The 20715-nt window shown below is 46.7% G+C and overlaps 1 protein-coding gene across 1 annotated transcript in view; it reads right to left on the reverse strand.

Annotated features, from left to right (window-relative positions):
• Positions 1-16996, reverse strand: part of GATA4 (GATA binding protein 4) — an 82272-nt gene extending 65276 nt beyond the window's left edge. The window contains exon 1 of the mRNA XM_044391152.3: positions 16817-16996. The gene's annotated coding sequence lies outside the window, so the exon portion shown is untranslated. The remainder of the gene's footprint in view (positions 1-16816) is intronic.
• Between the last annotated feature and the right edge of the window lie 3719 nt (positions 16997-20715).

The following is a 20715-nucleotide window of genomic DNA, read 5'->3' on the forward strand; positions in this document are numbered from 1 at the left end:
CTGGGAGGCCTTGGGTAAATCAAGGACAGGATTGTGGGCCACAGTCTTTCTCTTATGAAATGAAATTGGACACCATGAGTTGATAGTGCTTTCAGCCTGATGTCTTCTGAACCTGAGTTATTTAAATTCTCTTACAAATGTTGCAATTCATAGAGCCAACATTTACTGAATACTTACTATGTGCCAGGCACCCTGCAAACTTTGGAGAGATGTAAAGATGAACACAAGCCTCTACATTCGAACTGTTCACATCAGTGAGAAATAGGTCCAGCAAACAGGCAAAGGGAGAAAGTTCTGGAACAGATAAGTGTATGAAGAGAAACCATGTAAATTCCTAGTGGGTGTGGGGAGAGAGTAGATGGGAGGAAATGAATGAATTCAAGGAACTGTATTATTTGTCTGTGTAGGTGTCTCCCACCGCCCATACTTTTGCCTTATTAACTATTCTCTTTCCAGACCGAGGGACGCGGGAGGCCTGGCTTGGGAGTAGGAATTGTGCGGACCCTGCACAGTTCATACCCTGACAAGCACACCCAAAACTTCGAAGATGCACAACTTCACCCATTTTGTACATTTGATGCCAAACACGCATCTCGGTCACGGCTCCTGCAGAGTGCCAATGTGACCCGCGCATGGACTGGGAGTCGGAGTCGGGGTCCGGAGATGTGGGTTCTAGGGTGACTTCAGGCATGCCCAGCCCCCCTCCCCACCCTTGCCATCTGGCTCTCAGTTTCCTCATCTGTGAAATGTACAAGTTATGCTAGATCATTTCTAAGCTCCCTTGCAGCTCTTTAAAAACAAATGAACACATCCTTAAAAGACACTAGGATTAAGGGGTGGAATAAAGTCAAATATTTGTTGATTGACAGAAAAATGCTTCCTCCGAGCCACGCGGGTCTGTTTAGGGCTTACACAGAGTCGCGCCGGCCCCCTGGTGAACGCGGGCCTCTCCCGGGTCTCGCTCTTCCGAGGGGTTCGCCAGCTCCTGGGGCCCGCGCGCCCGCCTCCCGCGCGGGGTGCCCTGCGCCTCCGCCCGCGCAGGCCGCGCCGGGCCGGCCGGCGTGATGGATGGCAGCGGAGCCGGCGGCCTGTCAGGCCTTATTGATGAGGTGCGCGCTGACGGCCGCCGCGTAACCCGAGGCGGCAGGAGGCGAGCGCGGGCCGGCCGGCGGCCGCAGACTCGGCGGCGCTCGGGGTCAGCCCCCGGCCGGCCGCGCCCGCCCCTCCGGCGCGCCCCGGCCCGGCTCCGCCGAGGGGGTGGCGGGTGCGGAAGCGCCTCCCGAGCCTGGCGCCCCCGTGCGCGGGGCCCGCTTCCTCAGCGGGGCCGCCTCGCTTCCCGCCCCCCGCTCGCCCGCGCGCCTTCCCTCGGGGCCGCGGCTGCAGCCTCGTCCCGGCGCCGGCACCTCCCCGGCAGGGCCCCCTCTCCCGCTCGGCCCGCACCGGGACCTTCGCTCTTACCCGGGCGGCGAGGCCGGTGCTGGCGTCCGAGGCTGCGGCGACCGCCGGCGCGGCCCCCGGGAGAGGAGTGCCTCTCCCAAGTGAAGGGGCCGCGCCCAGCGAGGCGGGACCGCCGCCACAAGTCTCAGAGGCAACACAGTTTAGGAGGCGAGCGGTCAGTTTCAAGGCGGTCACGCCGCGCGTGAGAGGAGAAAAGTCAGGACGCTGGCGAACATGCCATTTGAGTTCATTAGATATTCATATAGTGATAGATAAGAAGATAGGGAGATTAAAAAAAAGTAGGTACATCTCCATGTAAAGACGGTAATGTTCCCACGTGGCATCCCCCCCCCCATGTTTGTACACTTACTTTCTAATTGAGCAAGTATTCTTTTTATAATAGCAAAGGCACTTCACTTGCCCTCCTTGCGGTATGATCGAGCTTAGTTCATTCTCACGCCTCCCGGCTCAATTTCTCCCAGTTCCTCCTTCTTCCATCTTGCTTTGCCTCCTTTCCTTCCCACTGCCCTTTCAGAATAAGAAAGGCTGCCCGGCTATTAGGTGAGCGTCTGACAGGCTGCAGAAGAGGGGCAGGTTGCTTTAGCTCCCCTGCCTTTCTAGTGAGAGCACCCAAGGCCACTTTCCCTTGGTGACACGAATGTGAGGATCGTGGACGTAATACCTGAAAAGCACCTTCAGTTAATGAGAATTAAAGGAGTTAGCCAACACTGGAGACAACTTAACCCCAAGAGCTAAGGGGCACAAGCTGTTGTCTTCCCCACTTTGAGGCAGGGGCTAGCCTGACAGGTAAAGGGCCCAAATTCTGCATTAGGTGTGACCTAAGAACTGGAAAACAGGTAGTCTTTTCTCTGGGGCACAGTAGAGAGAGTGGAGATTGGTGTAGCCCAAGAAACTCTTTGGAGAATGCAGCTTAGGCCAGGAAGGTCAGGGTCTAGGCCCCAGGTGGTGGAAACTCATTGATCTGGGAGTCCAGAGTCTTGGGTTCTAATGTGACAACTGCCTCCCAGTGAGTGACAGGACTGTAGGCAAATCACTTAACTTGTCCAAGCTTCAATTTCCTGTCTGTAAGATGAAGAGACTGGACCCCTTCCTACACCAATATTTGTAATGTAGGGGGCCTCCTGAAGTCGATATCACCAAATCATACCATTCTGTGCCCCTCCAAGAATTGATACCAAGAGGCTCATTCTCTGATCCTGCACATTTGAAGGGTGGGTATGCCAGACCTCTAAGTCTGAGCCTAATCTTAGCCACAGATAATGAGTGTGTTGAGCGAGGAACCCAAAATATAAGGCCCTTCTGAGTGTGTATGATAAAAGGCTTGGACTGCAGATGAAAACTTCAATCCATTTACTAGGCAAACATTTATTGAGTAACAGCTAATACTGGGCACTTACTATATGCCAGGCATGGTGCCAAGTCTGTTGCATGGATTGATTAGCTCATTTATCCTCACAATCACTCTATTTCCCCCATTTTATGGATGAAGAAACTAAGGCACAAAGCTCACCCAGCTTGATAAGTAACAGAGCCAAGATGCACAGGAGAGTAGTTTGCCTTCAGAACCCAAACACTGCCAATAGGAACAAGGCACTGGTACTGTGAGGGACACAGAAGGGAAAAAGCAAGGGCTTTCTTATATATCCTCCTTCAAAAATTTTTAAAAATAGTTAAGACTTCCATTCCCAGAATCAATCCCTTTCCTCCCTCTGGTTTCACGTCTAACACATTGTATTTCAGCTCACTATTTCCGCATGTCTGCCTGTCTCCACATCCCCCTCTCTCCCAAATTCCACTCTTTTTGAGGGCAGAAAGCCTATATTTGATATCTTTGTATTTTCCGTAGTTCCTAACAGATAGTGGATGTTTTATGAAGTTTGTTGAGTTGAACTGGGAAAATTGGAGTTCCAGCTTGTCGTCACATGGTGTAAAATCCCCCTCCTTCATGACTGGAGAAGTGGGACTGAGTGTGAACGTGGAAAAGCTCACGTGCAGAGATGCCATGTGACGCCTCACCAGCATCTCAGCTCCAGTGCACCTGTTGGTGGGGTGACTGTGGTTCCACGTGTGTACCTTTGGATCACTTACTGATCACAGGACAGCCTCTCTCTGACACTGACATCGATGTAGTGCGCTGGAGTTGCCAGGGACCTCAGGGATTCTGGTCCAATCCACTCATTTAATAGATGCGGCAGTAAGGACCCAGAAAGGGATACAGACTTATCCAGGATCACACAGCTACTTCAATGACAGGGCTGGGAGCTCTGGGACCCTGGCTGTGTACCCTGTTCTTCCATTTCAACATGCTGCTGTAGGAACTGATATCTCCCCTCTATAAATCTGAACCCCAAGGCCACGCTTTCCTCACCCTGATACAATCACCAGGGTGAGAGGATTAGCGATAAGGCAGCCCTGAGCTCTGGGGTAGTCTGGGAACCTGGTTAGCACTGCTGGGCCCGCCCTTTGCAGGAAGGTGGAAAGAGTGAGCCCGGCTCAGCCCCAGTGGGGACAGTTGGGGGTATGAGGATGTGGTCCAGGGTCTCAAAGAATCACAGACGTTCACAACTGTAGTCATTCCATGCTCCTCTTAGACTGAGGAACTTAAACCAAGCCAAAAGGGGCACTCGATACATTTTACATTTCCAAACTGAGTATCTTCCAAATATCCTGTGGACTTATAAATATTCCAGGCTTCACAATAAAGAAAATAAGACAGCAATGTTGGAGGGCATATCATGGGCAGGGTTCTGGACTTTATTGTTGTTTTGACTCTCACCATTTCATAGGGTGATCCTATGTTCCAGTTTACGCCTGCTATCCTGGGCAATTATTAGTAGCCCACATAATCAATTTGTCACTTGAAGTCTCTGAGCCTCCGTTCCCCATCTACAAAGTAAAGGGTTTTGAGTAAATATCTTTCATTTTCTTTTCACTGGAAAATGCTTCAATCGTATGAATGTGGGGCTCCAACAGAAGCCTAGTAGCTTCTTTTTGTCTGGGCAGCTGAGAGCAAAGTCACTTACGGATTGGTGATTGCTGTTAATGACATTGAACTTTGGGCTTCAGGCTCACCATTGAAAAACTGGGATTGATTAAAAATAATAAAATAAACCAGCCCTTCTGAATAACTTGTGAGATTCATTGGATCTCACCTCCCAAATAAGCAAATCATGTCAATTTTATTCATTTTTGTCATATGTTACAAATATCATAACTGCTCTTGGCCCCCTATGAGTCCTTCTTCCATCTCTCCATCAGTAAGTTTGTATTTAATATCTAGCTAAAGGAAGAGACAGGATTTTTTTATTTGGTTCTTAATTAGGGTAATCAATTCACTGTCTCATGTTTTAGTTTTTTTTCCCTGCCCATGACGTTTCCCAACCCCATTTTCATGATAAAGAAATGGTACTGGGGACAAGGTTGTGGCAAGGCCACCTCCTCAGTGTACTCCTTGTTGTGGCTACCCCAGCAGTCGGCAGTCTCCCCTCTCCTCCTGTTCCCATGTAAACATTCCTCTTATACCCACTGACTCTTCCCTTCGAAATTCAAGCTCATGTGTAAATGTGTGTGTGGGCTTTATTTTGTCACTTCATTAAGCTTAAGAAGTCCTTGATAGCTGGAATAGTGTTTAGTAATTCTCCAGATCACCCACAATGCCCTGGTGCTCGGTACATACTTAAAAGAATGAGTTAATGCTTGGAGAAATCTAGAGACCAAATCTGGAGGTCTGTATAAGAAATTGCCTATTTGTGAAACGCAAAAATTTGCCTCAATTTCTTTCTTTTTTCACATTTCAGGAGACCTCAGGCACAGCTACATGGTACACGTATGACTTAGTAAACCACTTTATTTTTTACTGTTTTGATCTCACGTGTGCGGGGGCTCTTAAAGTGCTATTTGCTTCACTTTATACCTTGCACCTTGGAGAGGCTGGATGATAAATGGGAGATGAATAATTCCTTATTGCTACTTATCTGCTAAATCTATAAACTAGTGTCAGCATTTACTCAGTTGGGTTTAAAGCTATGTCTGGTATACTTATTAACCTGCTTAAAATAAGCCATAAAAATGGGCTTGGTAGGCAGTTTTTTAAACTAATTTTTAAAAATCACATTGATCATTTTCCACTAACTTGTGGGGTGACCTTTGGCAAATCACTTAACCTCTTTGGGCCACACCTGCAGAATGAAGACAGTGGGGGGGGGAGGTGATGCGGGTGTGTTAGATCAGCTTGAAGAGCCTTGCAGCTCTGTTATTTCTTGATTCCATGATTTTCAAATGAGGAAATTAAGGGATCCTGATAACACCTATTAGAGCAATTACAAATCAGTTAATATGGACTATCTCATGAATCCTTGGCATATCCCTGGCGGGTGGGGGAGGCAGGACTTGGTAGTTAGACCAGGGCATTTTCAGTTGTATTCTGTTACTTATTAGTGCTGTGACCTTTGGCAAGGCAACATTTCTGAGTCTCAGTGTCCTCATCTATAAAACGGACAACATACTCCAACAATACGCTGATTACTCCATAGAGCAATCAAGTGTGAAGATCAAGTGTGACATATATATAAAAACACTTTCATAAATGTTATTCACTCTCCCCAAATTTACATATGAGAGGACCATTCTAGGTACTGTTTGATTAGTCGGTTTGTAGCAGGGCCAAGGGAAGGATTGTTTGACTTTCTCTTACTCTACTTTGATTACATATTGAAATTATTTAAAAATGAGATTACATAATCTTTATATAAAGAATATATAAAGGTTGAGTCTTCAAGAAAAACCTGTGTCTGATGGGACATTTCTGGGAATGCTAACCAGCATAGCGATAGGAAAATCAGTCAATGTCTTACTGGCCTACAGACTTTTGAACTTCCAGCTAGTAGAAAATAAAGCATTTTCCAAAGGTTTTGAAAATATACACCCTTCCCAGCTCTGGTTCTCCTCACGTCTCATACCCCTTGGTTTGGGATGCATCCTGGCCATGTCAAGAGTACATATGGTCTGCCCAAGGCTTTGAGTTTGATTCCCTTCAGAGATGTGCAGAGAAACCAGTTGTTGCTGAGGATTTTTGTCATAGTTCAGTCAGCAGAAGTGCCTGGAACATGCCCCTGTGAGAATCATTCTTCAAGACAGTATTACATGTCTGTACAGAGCAGGGGGCTAGCAAATGTGACATAAAGATAAATATGGTGCCTGACTGGGTCCTGCTTGCCTTATAGAGGAGAAGGGCAGAGAATTAACAGTCTACAAAAACTGTAATTCTACAAAAACTAGAGTTCTGTGGTTCTATCAAAATTCTATTCATATTCCTTTACCACCAACCAGCCAACCAAACAAATACACAAACGCTGACCTCAATGTTAAAAAAAAAAAAAAAAAGTATAGAGCGTAGAGAAAGAGAATAGGAGTGGTATTTTAAGTCTATATTTCCTACCATACTCAGACTACAATTTTTATTTGCTAAATGTTTATTTACTAATTAATAAAATACTGACGTTTAGTTCGATTTTACTTTCATCTTCTCTTGACCAAATGTGTTACATTAACTTAAAAATCTCAGTGACAGGTCTTTTGAAACTTCACTAAGGTTTAATATACTTTTTAAAGATTTTATTTTTAAGGAACCACTATATACGAAGCATGGGGCTCAAACTTATAACCCTCCCGTCCCCCCCTATATCTAGAGTCATGTGCTCCACCCACTGAGCTGCCAGATGCCCCCAAGTTTCCCTAAGTTTATGGTGGGATTTTGTTTCTTTTTGTTACCATTCTCCCCCCAACCCCATCTCACACTCTGCTTATAAAGGGGGAGGAAAGCAGCCTTCACCTTTATAATAAACTGCTACTCCTTTCTCTACAAATTAAAACTATTTCAGTTCAATAGTTGCACCTGACATTCATTAAAACTTGTCCCGTAATTCACTTGGTCTTCAGTCCTATCCTTAGAGGCTGACTTTCTTGCTTCCACAAAGGTCTTTTTTTTGAACACCCTCTCCAGCTTTTGGGCCACCACGAAAGGTCTGTCTTCCCTCCCTGGTCCAACCTCTCCTCCCCTTCTCCCAGATTGCAACAATCAGCTTTTATCTGCAGCTGGACCAGCACCTGGCCTTACATTCCAGCACATCCTTCTGCCAGCAAAGGGAGTTTTGAGAAGAGGAAAAGTTACAAGAACTTAGACTATTGTTTTCAATTTCAGAAACACTCAAGGTTACAAGTGAAATTCTGAGACAATCTGGATGGCTGTGAAAACATTTTCTAAAGGGGGAGGGGAGGCCTCTTTGTGGAAAAATCACTCCTACCAATTGTAAATGTCTTCAGCCAGGAATCAAGAGTCCAGGACTATTCTTGGAGTTTGAGTGCATTGAGTTTTAGGAAGGCTACAGCTGAATTCTCTAAAGTGGATAAGCTTTTGTGGTAAGCACAATAGTCATGAAATCTTAGGAAGAGACATATCTTGGATCTGATCAGCCCTCCCCACCCCTCTCAAAACATCTCTTTTTCTAATTTCAAAGAAACAGGAACTCATTGTAGTTCATTTGGAAAATACAGGAAAGCATATCAAGGAAAAAGAAAGTCTATTCCTCCCCACATCACCCAGAAAGAACCACTGACTTTAGTGCTCTTCCTTCCCCCACCTCTCTCCACCAGTTTCACACTGTATAGTGTTTTTGCTATCTACTTTTTGTTTTTTAAAAATATGAGACATTTCTATGTCATTAAATATTTTTTAAAGATTTTATCTATTTGTTAATTTGAGAGAGAGAGAGCAAGTGCTTGAGAGAGCAAGCGCAAATGTGAGGGAGGGAGAGGCACAAGCAGACTGGGCCCTAAGCAGGGCTGGATCTCACTAACCCAGACATCATGACCTGAGCTGAAACTGAGAGCCCAAGGCTGGCTCAAGGGACTCAGCCATCCAGGCGCCCCTCTATGTCATTAAATATTTTAAGGAAACAGTGTGATGGCTACATTATGGGTTTTGCGTTATGTAAATAAACTCTTACTGTTCAGAGTTCTACTTCTTGGTATAAGAAATAGAACTTTGATGTATCCTTGTCACATTGACATAAACTTTGGTAAGTAGAGCACCTTGTAAACCTCTGAATATTTCCTTGGGGTAAATTTCTATTACTGGAAAAATTGGTCAAAGAATATGAACACTTGTAGGGGTTTGGATCCGTATTGCAAAATTGCCTTCTAGAAATGTTGCATCCAAAATTTCCACTACCACCAGCAGCACTCAATTTTGGGTAAGATAATTTAAAAATATATCTATCAATTTCCACCCTTTATCAGACAAATTTAATTTCTGAAGGGCTTTGAAACTTCAGGTAAGAAACAAAACAAAGCCAAATGAAACCAAGGGGGATCCTGATGTTCAAATGAGTGAATCACACTGTGAAGATTATTTCAAGGACTAGGGAGAAGTCCTGCGGGTCCTGTAAAATTTTTTTAAATTTAATATTTTATTTCTTTATTTGAGAGAGAGAGCGCGTGCGCGCGAGCGAGCGAGCGAGCGAGAGAGCATAGGGGGGAAGGGCAGAGGGAGAGGGCGAAGCAGGGAGCCTGATGAAGGGCTTGGTCCCAGGACCCTGGGATCAAGGGCTGGGCTAAAGGCAGACGCTAACGGACTGAGCCACCCAGGCGCCCTGTCCTGTAAAGTTTATGAGGATTTCAAAATATGAGAAACTGAAAAAGAAATGTTAAGAAATTTGCCCAAGATAACACAGCCAGTAAGTAGTACAGATGGGATTCAAATCCTATTATTTTAACCCTGGAGTCCAAACTCTTACCACTGACCCAGGGACAATTTGCACTTAGTATCTCATCAAATCTAAAGTTTCCAGAGCATACTTTGTCATAAGCTTATTGTCCAGATTGCCTTTTGTAGCCTTTATGTTTTTAACCAGCAAATGAGAATAATCTCAGATTATCTACAAAGGGAAAGTTTATCTTTGAAGAAGGTGGCACTCAACTACTGAGAAACACATTCATACATCTTATTTCTAAGATATGCCAGAAAAAGAAGAGAAATAACTTACTTGAGCTCACCCAGTTTACAGGTGGCTGCATTAGGACTAGAATCCAGGCTCTCGTAATTCTTTGGCTACTGCCTATAGTGTTTTCTCTGCCAGCAGATATCCTCTGTGGGCAAGTGAGGATTGACTAAGGCCCACATAGCCTTAAAGTTTCATGCAGGGTAGTGTCCAGGAGTGGGGGTCACCCTTCCCAGGAGAATTCTGAAGGGGAAGTGGCACGGCTGGGTTCGTGGGGTATCCTGGGTTGCAGCAGCATGAGGGACCTAGCACCATGAACTTAGGCATGGGCAGGCAGAGATGGTCTCTCAGGGAAAATTCGGCCAGTCCAGTGAGTCACTTTCAAGGGGAAAACCCAGGCAGGAGTGATTATTACTGAGCCAGTTGAGGGTAGAGACTGTTGCTGGCCTTCTGGGGAGGGGATTCCTGCATTGAATGGAAGGCTGAACCAGATAACCTCTGGGCCCTTCTAGCTCCCGACGTCTCTGATTTGTATGTGTTGGAGTAAAGAAGTGAGCAGTCACGGGACTGGAATAGTTGATTTAGGGTCCCACCCCAGTCGCCAGGGGAGTTCTCATCTTGGGCAAATAATTTAACCTGTCAGTACAAGGCACAATGCCTGGCGCAGAGTAAAGCTTTGTAAATGTTTGCTGAATGAATGAAGGAAAGAATGGTGGATGGATTTAAGTCTCCCAAGTCCCGAGGAATATTGGTGAATATGGGATCCTTCCAGTGCCCTTTGATTGGTGTGGAGTTTGAATGAGACAATGTAAAATATATTGAACTTCTCAAAAGGAAACGTGATCCACCGAACCCAAATGGGTTCTAATTCATCCTTATACTGACAATGGGTACAATTTTATTTACTAGCATCAAGAAGCATACTATGCAGTGGTCAGTTTCGAGTACACACAAAATTCTCTACTTCATTAATCCCTCCTGTCGCCAAATGGGGCAGCTCAAAGCCTCCCAGAACAGGGTGGGGCGGCCAGACCGCATCCCTCCCTCCACCCCCGCCCCGGATAAATGCCGAGGTCTAATGGATTGTTCAAGCTGCTGTCCAGATTAGATAGCGAGCCCCTTCGTTATCGTGGTTGGAGCAAACCCCGGCGGCCACTACGATGAGAGCTTTCTAAGGCAGCCCCAAGAAGCCTGGGGGAATCTAGAGGGCAAGGGAGAGCAGAGAGCTGCTGACAAATCCTGGGGCCCCAGGGCTGTTTCCACATAGCGCCTCTTCTCAGAACTTGCCCTGGACCCTAGATCCTGCCCCCACGTTCATAGCATTTAGGGAAGCAGGGATCCGATGTGGTTTGTGGTCGATAACTACTATCTGCTGCATCCTAGGGTGTACTAAGACAGTAACACGTAGATTCTTCTTGTCAACTTTCGAGAAGCTAGAACACTTGGACGACACTCCCCCCCCCCTTGATACCAGAGAGATGCATTTGCACAGCGACTAGTACATGAGGAGGGCTGTACGTCTCCTAATTTTTTGTTATTCTTAAGTTACTGCAGAGGAAGCAAAGCTGACTTTCTGATCTCCCTTCCTAATTCTCCACGGCCAAGTTTCTACGGGTTAATGACCCTGTTTCTTAGGGAAACTTGTTTTTAGAATTTAAAGTTTCTTAAATAAACCTTAAGTTTTTTTCTTATGAGCTATTTTTTTTGGTCTCTAGTCATTATCTAAAAGTAAAAAGGATCTACTATTTATCAACACTTATAAAAATAAAATTTCATGTATGCTCTAACAACAAATTCTACATAAAACAATGATAAATGCTCAAAATCATTATTTATCTACGAGGATATACTACTTGTTCAATCATTATTATGATAGAACTACTGTGATATAACAGAAAGCAAATAAAATCTTAGCTGGTGAACAAGGAAAAGTTATCTATTTATACCATATCAATTTCCTGTTAAATCTTGCACTTAGTGAAAAGCCATAATAAATGGTGTGGCAGGACAAATCATCTGGCTCAGTATGAAATGTTTCTACAACATTTAAAAAAAAAACCCTGCATCGTGTTTTTTTAGTGAATCAGTTTTGTTAGACATCCACCTAGCCATAGGAAAATGATTTTACAGTGTGCTATTTATCTAGTTGAAATTTAAGACATTTCTTCAAGGAAACAACACAGCTACTGTGTAGTTTAATAGACAGAAATGAAAATAACTCGCCAACAGGACGGCTTCTGATTCACACAACAAGACATCTTTATCCAGTAAGTTCTGCATGCGAGCAGCACACCCAAATTAATGAAAACGAATTTACCACGAGGAGTAAGGATCTAGCGTTGGGATGAGAAAGGAGCAAGCGAGACACGGGAAATTTTTGAGGTTGGAACGTGTGTCTGCGAGCATCCCGTAGTCACTAAAGTCAGCCGGGTCTGCAGCTGCCAGGGACCGGGCAAAATAGAATGGCACGCGGGTAAGAAGAAGAAGAAGAAGAAGAAGAAGAAGAAGAAGAAGAAGAAGAACAGAAAATTTTATAGATAAAGAACAAAGTAAGGGGGAGGGATTTTGATTAAGCAAGAAAAGGAAACTCAAGAATTAGAGGGAGGAGAACGAGAATCAGGGAGGGAGGTGGGGTTGGGTGGGGATGACCGAAGGAAAGAGGAAAACAAGGAAAGTTAAGACAATACTGAACGAATAAAGAAAATCCCTGAGACCGTTGCTTAGGGTGGATGAGGGAGAAGAGCACATCACAGTATCTAAAGAAAAAGCAGCAGCCATTCCAAACTCCACCTTGCCAAACACCGACCCCCGTGAACGCCGCACCCGGCGCCTGGACACCGCCCCCCCTAACCCCCGCGCCGGCATCTGCTCCAGGGATTGCCGCTACTGCCCCTGAGCTTAGCGAAATGCGGTTTTGGAAGGGTCTGTCGGCAGTCTTCTCTAAGAACAGGAGGACGGGTGTAGGGGAACTGTCGAGTTTGCGGCCGAGAAATGATAAAAAGACAGCGCCCTTCCCCAGGACTCCAGCTTGCCCAGGCCTGGGAATCCAGTGGTTTCTCCACAAGTCCCAGGTCCCGAAGCTTCGAGAAATCTCTGCTTCCGGTCTCCGAGCCCCCGGGGACTGGACAGAAAATACTAAGCCTCTTTGAACGGGGCTGAGGGAGACTCTGAACTCTGTGTCTGTAGCCACCAAGCCCGCAAGCGAGCTCGGGGTGTCATCCATGCCCCTTAGTAACCCCCCAAGAAAGGACTGAATCAGTGCCTTGAGGACTGGAATCGGGTTCGCTGAGACCCTCGGCTAGGGTCGGGAGGAGATATCTCTCTGCGCAGGGATGTTGAAATGTAGAACAGCCTAACTCGGGGGTGGGGTGTATGTGCGTGTAAGGAATACCCGTTTAGATGAAACGCCTACTGTAATTCTTGGCCTGTTCTGGGACCTTACGTGGGCCGTAGCGACTGGAAAGACAGCAAAGGGAAGCGGCTTCGCTAGCCTCCTCGCTGCCCTGACCAGAGGGGGCAGCGGCGTTGGGACAAGCGGGTCCAGGGTCGCGCCGGCCCCCTGCACTTGGAAAGGCGCGGGCAGGCGGCGGGTGGAAGCTCTGCGCACCTTCTCCGCGGCTCCCGGGTCCATCTGTGCGTTGAGCATCCCCCGGGCTCTGAGCTCCCCAAAAGGGTCCCCTGCGGAGAGGGCGATCCGGGACGCGTTTTGAGCAGCACCAGGCGCAGGCCCAGGGGTCGCACGACCGATCGAGACCTGGACTCTGCTGTCTGCGGCCTGGGGTTTCTCGCCCATTAGCCATGCTCGGGGACGCTGGGTCCCGCGGGGATCCTGGGGCTGGAGACGCGACCCTGGAGACCTCTGGGGCGACCCCTGTCCGAGGTGACCCGGCCTATGTGGCGCCATAATGGTTGAATGCGTTCGAACCAATCTAACCTCGGCCTCGCCAGAAATAGAAATGATAAGAGGAAGTTCCGCTGCACAGTGGCAAAGAACTCAAACGGTCTAGTTGTTTATTTGCAAAGATCCCCGGGTTCTAGAGCGTGGTGTCGCGCGCTCAGGGTTTCCTCCGAGCCTCCTGTTGCTACAAGAGCCCTCTCCACCACCACCGCCTCTTTTCCCACCTGGCCACTCGGGCTTTGCACGGGGGGCTCAGCCAGAGGGACCAGAGATTCGGGACGTTAAACGCACCCGATGGGAGAACAGCGTTCTTTCGGGGTTCCATCCCAGTTTTCCGCGAGGGCTGCGTACTTCTCGTTGGGGCTTTCCCTTGGGAAGGTCGTCTCTGATGAGGAGGCGTTCAGCAAATGGTTTGAGCCCCTCTGCGGGACACCCCAGCGTTGTTAACTTTGGGCAGAGTAACTTCTCCCAATCTTTCTTGCGTCACGCGAGGTGTGGGAGAAACACCACCCCGATGTGAAATGAATTTGGAAACTTTTAAGCGCCATCCAAAAGGGCTTAAAACTGACCACTAATTAATATGGTCGTCGTCTTCTTAAATTTTTTTTTTTTTTTTTTTTTTTTTTACTTTAGGGGCAATTCTCTGACTCTCTGAGGGGTCTCTAAAGCTTTATTGAGTTTTCCCCTTATTTGGGAATCTCCATTACCTATCCCCCCTCCTCTGTCCCTTAAAGAAAGTTACTTTTCATTTCCTTCTCCAAACTCTGGATACGGTTAGGACTGTTCGCCCCAGACCCTGCCCATTAAGGCCAGCTCGGGACACTTTCAAGGTCGTCATTCCCGCTGGGCCGTGCTGCGGGGACCCCACCCAGTCCGCTGGGCCGGCTCCCTCTCCCGGGCTGCGCGCCCGCACTGCGGCCCTGGGCTCCCGCCCCGCGCGCCGGACTCGGGCGCCCAGATTTGGAACTCGGCAGTTCTCGTTTCCTTTTCATTTCGCCGACAGCCTTAAGGCTGCTGCTCCCTTCCCTTCCCTCCCCTGTCCATTCCCACCCTCCGCCGGAGCCTGACGCCGCCTGGTTTATTGACCTTAGATCGGCTTCGGGGCTTTATCAGGCTCGGCCGAGCGCCCCGCGGCGCACGACCCCCCGCCCCCCAGAGGCGCGGTGGGAGCCCTTCTTAAGCTTTTCTAGAAACCTCTCCTTCCCGCCCTATTCCGACTCCGCTCCCAGAACCTACAGAAAAATCGTCTGAATTCTCGTGATCCTGCAGAGAACCGAGGCAGAGCCTTGAGGCCCACGCACATGTTCCTGTGTCGCCCCTTTATCTAGATAAGGCAGGTGAAAGTGCCTCCCTCCCTCCCAATTATTCGGATAATTGTCTCGAATCTCCACTTGGTGCTGTGTTTAGACAGTTGGAGATTGATCGTTTGAATTTCTTCAGTATCTGTCCTACCTCAGCCCTCAATGCCCTCTTCTCTCCTGTCCCCAGCCCTAAAACATCTCCGGGCTTACACATACAAACTATAATTTTACATCCTATAAATCACTTGGCAAATATAACTAGGCATTAGAAAGTCATTTGAAATGGATATTTTATTGGGCTTGAGAAATAGAACAGGGATAAAGAGCAACTTATTACCATTTCCTCAATACCAACCACACAAAACTGTCTTAAAGCCCCCCCCCCCCCCATTGAACTGGCCAGTGCAAAATCACTTTCACAGACAAATTCTTTAGAAGACAGAGGAAATGTCTACCTCGCTAAAAATGAACTGCAATGTATTCTGTAAAAAAAGTTCATAGATGAGGACTTTCAACTCTCCTTTTAACTCTAGGCCGATTTATCCGAATAAGACTAATAGAAACAAAACACTTATCACTACTACTAATAAAAAAGCCAAACCAATTTTGTGATGATAGGTCGTGGGATTCTAGCAGCCTTTCACAGTAAGGTTTTCCCTCATTTTCAGATCGGCACTTCCTTAATCTTGTCCAGCTAAAGACCTTTCAATTTCCTTTAATTTTGGCGAATATGCAGAAGAGTGAGAATGTCTGCATGGAGGGGGGGGACGAGGAGGGACGGGGCGGGGGGAACAGGAGCTGGGCAGGAGAAAGATAAGTAAAGCAGACTAGTGTAAGTTTTGAGAACAGCTTTTGAATTCATCCTGCTGGAAGCAAGGCTTCGGGAGAGGGGAAACATACCAGAAGGAGCAATTTTCCATTCTCTGCTAATATTTGTAGTAAGTGCACAGACACCAAGAAACTTTGCACTAAATTCTACCCAATTCCAAAAGAGCACTTGCTTGGTCCTCCTAAGGCTACAGAGTTAAAATAGGCCATTGTCTGTTTTCAACCTTTGGGCAAGGGGAGGAAGCTCCGACAACTGGTTGGTTTCCAACTCTCCCAGAGCCTTAGCTGTTCAGTAGCGCTTCACTGTGGACTCCCGGTCTTCTCATTCATCACCTGTGTCTTCTCAAAGCTTCTCCTCTGTCTTTACCTTTGTCTCTCCTTTTCTTTTGGACGCAGCCCTTTTCTCAGCTGCAAATAAGATTCAAAGCTCATTTGCCCCAACTCTGGATTTAGAGGAAGCAGAGGTAATTTTGACTTGGGTGCAAAGGCATATGCAAGCAAGCTCTTCAAAGCATGAAGTGGGCTTGCAAAGCCCACCTCTCCTCCTCCTTCTCATCACATGCCTGGCTCTAGAATAAATGAAAAATTAAACCCTACACCTAGCCTGGCTGACCCTTGGCCTGTAAATAGGCAAAGAAAAATATCAGATCCTGAAGGCCATGAGGCCTATTCACTAACTCACCAATAGAGCCAACAGGAAACACTGGTGAGACTTTCTGGCCTGAAAGCATACCAGGCAGGTCTGACATGTGTCAGGAAGGCTTTTCCTAAGCTTTCTCAGGGTGTTCTCAAGACTGAACCTCAGCAGCATGGCCCCCTGGGGGGAAAGCCAAGTGATCTGGGTGTGTTGAAGGGAGCAAAGGCAAGAAGGCCCAGGGGCACCTGGTCAGATCCATTTGATTTTTTGTGAGGTATGTATTTATCTACTTTTTCTTAGGAGACTGACCATCACCATCGATTTCTGATTGTTGGAGTGGGAGGCTGAACCCGGAAATAGAGAAACTAAAATGCTACCAAGTTGTGAGAAAGAGAAACAGAAAAAGTAGGGAAAGGAAGCCTTGCCTCCGTGGTTTGGCCTGCCAAGAATGTCCTCCTTTCTTCCTGTCCTCAAAGGTCTGAGCGCCTCTTGCTCATCCTCAGTCACTCACTGGTAGGTCCTTTCCCTCCCCCTTTCCCTCACCTCCCCTCTCCCCACAGTCTCCGACTCAGAGCTCCCACCGACTTTCTACTCCTTCCGCCCGGTGCCTCCCGGCCCTCCTGGCTTCCTGCTGGCGCCCTGCATCTCCCTCTCGGCCCAGACAGAGGGTCCCCAGGAAGGCCAGGAAAGGACTCACCCACGGTGGGAGCGGTGTCCTTGCAGCTCCCCCTGGCCGGGTGCAACGCAGACTCTCAGGGACGGTCTCCGTCCCTCAGTCTTAGGGATTCCAGGCTGCTCTCAGCAGGGTAGGAGGGAGGCGTTGTGAGCTGCGTCTCCGGCTCCCTCGGAGCTCCCAGCTTTCCCCTCGGAATTAGATAACAGAAAAAATAGATAAGAGAAGTGGTTCATTAATTCAGCAAGCATTTTTTTTTTTTTTTTTGGGTATGTGTACAAGTGGAAGGAAACCCTGTTAGGGAATGTAGCCCTAATTGGACATTTTTTTAAAAAGTCAATGTTCACAAGTTTCCAGAGATGCTTCCGGAAGGTCACTCAGAACCGAAGGAATCACCATTTGTGGGGAAAAGTGCTGACTTCACAGCAGGAGGCTTCTCCACCCCAAGTCTCTCTGAGGGTCGTCATGCCTTTCTGAGGAGTGGGGCTGGCTGCTTCACATTACCTGCTTAGATGCCGTCCTCTGAGGGTCGAAATCACAGTAACCGCAGCATTGCCTTTCCTACTACGGCAGTACAAAGTAACAGATTTTTTTTTCAAAGCACTTGTTTACCTAGTATTTCCTGGGCTCCTCGCAACAGGAGCAGGTCGGCAGATCCTCTAACAGGTGAGAGAATTGAGACAATGGAGCTCAGAGCGGTTAGAAATGGCCCGTGGCCCAGTCACACAGCAAGGAAGGGGTAAGTGATGAATTGATTCCTCATCTAGCCATAAAGAAATCACTGGATTCTTAGAGTAGGAAGATACCTCAGAATTCCACTCTCCTACGCAGAGCAGGAACCCCCGGTGAAGTGCGTCATTGTCTGTACACTGTTTGAATACTCCCGGTACGGGGAGCTCATCACGCTACATTGCATGGAGGTACAGCTCTCCTAGCCACCACACTTCCGTGTCCCCCAGATGACCCAGGGTTGCGGGGCTGTGCCAGGCACACAGGAAGAAACAGGGAGCGGCCGCTGTGGCCTGATTGGAGGCATCAGGCAAATGAGGGCAGAACGCTACCCTCTCACACCAGGCACGATTTAGGGTGAGTCTCATCGGTGGAGTCGGTATCTCCCACAGGCAGTTCCTAATACGAGAAAGGAGAAACACAACCCCTTTATATTTTAACCTATTTCCCACTTCCCAGAATCCTTACAACAGCCTCCCTGCAAAGTGATTAGAGAATGTGTAAGTGATGACTTTTTTTCCACAGAAAAGGGAGGCGAACTGCCAGAAATCAAAGAGCAAGTGGATGGTGGAAAAGAAAGGAGAGGGATGAAGGCCTGGGGAAAAAGGGGAAACATAAGGGAAAATTGAATATTTTCCCTTCTCAGAATTTTCAGTTACGAATGTTTTTGTAAGTGATGAATAAGGTGTCTATTATTGTTATCTGCCTTTATACTCTTCCCCCGCCAAATAGCTTGTAGAAACTACACTACAGGAAGATTTTAGTGTAAGACTCCTTGTGGTGTCAGATCATTAAAATTCCTAAAGAGTGAGCTGAACAGTATAAGGCCTAGATGCAGAAGCTTGGGCCCACCTTCTTTCTCCAGGGGCGGGGTGTCTGTTATTTCACGAGAGGACTGCCTTGTTCCCACGTGGCTTCCCTTTATGAACTTTAAAAAAATTATTATGGTAAAATATATATAACATAAAATTTGCCATGGGAACCGTTTTTAAGTATACGTCCTCTTCCACAGCTGAAACTCTGTCCTCATTGAACACTAACTCCCCATTCCCCCTCCCCCAGCCCCTGGCAGCCCCCATTCTCCTGTCTGTTTCTATGAATTTGACTATTCTAGGTACTTCATATAAGTGGAATCATATAACTTATTTCGTTTGATATAATGTCTTCAAGGTTCATCTGTGTTGTAGCATGTGCCAGAATTTTCTTCCCTTTTTAAAGGCTGAATAATATTCCATTATATGGATAGACCACTTTTGTTGACCCATTCATCCATGGATGGACATTTTGGCTATTGTGAATAATGTTGCTCTGAGCATGGGTATGCAAATACTTGCTTTCAATTCTTTTGGGTATATCATCAGAAGTGAAATTGCTGGATCATTAAACAGTCTATGTTTAGTCTTTGGAGGAACCTCTATACTGTTTTCCACTCCTTATGGAGTTCTGATCTAAAATTTGGAGAGGAGGTCTCCATCCTTCTAAGTAGCAAAGACCTGGGAGCAGCAACTTCCACTTATCCTAGTTAAGGTTCTGTCCAGGGGCAGAATGTCCTGCCTGCTCAGAAGTTCATCAAAGAGAATGATTTTACAGTACGGAAGGTCATAGTGCATGAGGTTCTCTTGTGAATTACAGTGGAGCAGAGAGAACACTCACCTCTTTGCTAAAAGATTAAGGGATGTAACTTCTGGCATCAAGTACCTGGGTTGGAATTCCAGCTCTGACAGCTTTTTTTTTTTTTTTAAAGATTTATTTATTTATTTATTTATTTGACAGAGATAGAGACAGCCAGCGAGAGAGGGAACACAAGCAGGGGGAGTGGGAGAGGAAGAAGCAGGCTTTCAGCAGAGGAGCCTGATGTGGGGCTCGATCCCAGAATGCCGGGATCACGCCCTGAGCCGAAGGCAGACGCTTAACGACTGAGCCACCCAGAAGCCCCAAGCTCTGACATCTTTTTGCCTCAGTCTACTACATGCGACCACAAGAACCTGGGAGCCTCACAACGCAACTGCCAAGGCTAGCAATGTCCAGGAAAGAAATGCAAGCTATAGATTGCACATTTTGTGTGTGTGTGTGTGTGTGTGTGTGTGTGTTCAGGAATTTAAAAAAGAAAATAAATTAAAAAATAAATAAAATAAAAATAATCATGGGAGAGTTAATGAAACTTCACATGTTTTCATTTCTCCCTCCATTTCTGAATTTTTTGTGAGGTGGAGGGAAGCCCATTTTGTCCTCTGTGGTTTTAAACTTTCCAGAGCTTTTTATATATTTTGGGGAACCTGAAATTTCACCATCCTGCGGCCTAGCCTGGGGCTCTATCCATCTGGTCCAGGCTAGCGCCAGCCTTTCCTGGAGGAAACAGGAGTCCTTGGCCCCTCACTGCCCAGAATGGTGAAGGATCACATGGTGAGACAGGGCCAGGGAAGCCAGCTGTGCTTTGGGCTCAGAGTTAGCAAAGCCTCCTGCCAGGTACTCCCTGGTGTGCTCACCTGGCAAAGGGCTGATTATCATACATGCTCACGTGCTTGTCCTGTTCAGTCAGAAGGTAACCCCCAGAGATGAAGACGACGGAACTGCTGATAAAAGCAGCCAGAACTCTCTAAAAATCGCTCAAGACCCACACCAGGGAGAGAGCCTGAGACAGATTTTCGGAGGATCTGAGGAACACCTGTTTTTAGATCTGCTTTCCCTATTCCTTAAAACACACATACACACACACACACAGACACACACACATACACATGCAGAGTTTTTATTAGTTTTTTTATTATCAAAGTCTTACATATTTATTACTAAAATTAAAAGTCCTGTAGAAGGTAGAAAGTGACAGTCTTTCTTACCACCTGCCCCTCTCGTCTCACCAAATAACTCCTAAATTCTGACTTCCCTTATGAAGACTGTCCTTTCTCTGAGGTGTTGACATTGAACATATGATGAAGAGACAGTCTCCAGAAATTATATTTCTTCCTCTTGCATGAATAAATTAATTAACATCTTTAAGCCTCAGTTTTCAAATCTGTAAAATGGGCATGATAACCATTCTTATCTTGTAGGGTTCTTATGAAAGTTAAATGAGATGGGAGTCAGTTAGTGTGAAGTCTGGCATTAAAATGAATGAATGAATGAATGAATGAACAAATGACTGAATGAATAAGCTGTTATTAATATTATTAGCTGTGGGCAGAAGAGGAGGCTTG

Source organism: Ursus arctos, unplaced genomic scaffold (genome assembly GCF_023065955.2).
Source record: "Ursus arctos isolate Adak ecotype North America unplaced genomic scaffold, UrsArc2.0 scaffold_11, whole genome shotgun sequence".
Lineage (NCBI taxonomy): Eukaryota > Metazoa > Chordata > Mammalia > Carnivora > Ursidae > Ursus > Ursus arctos.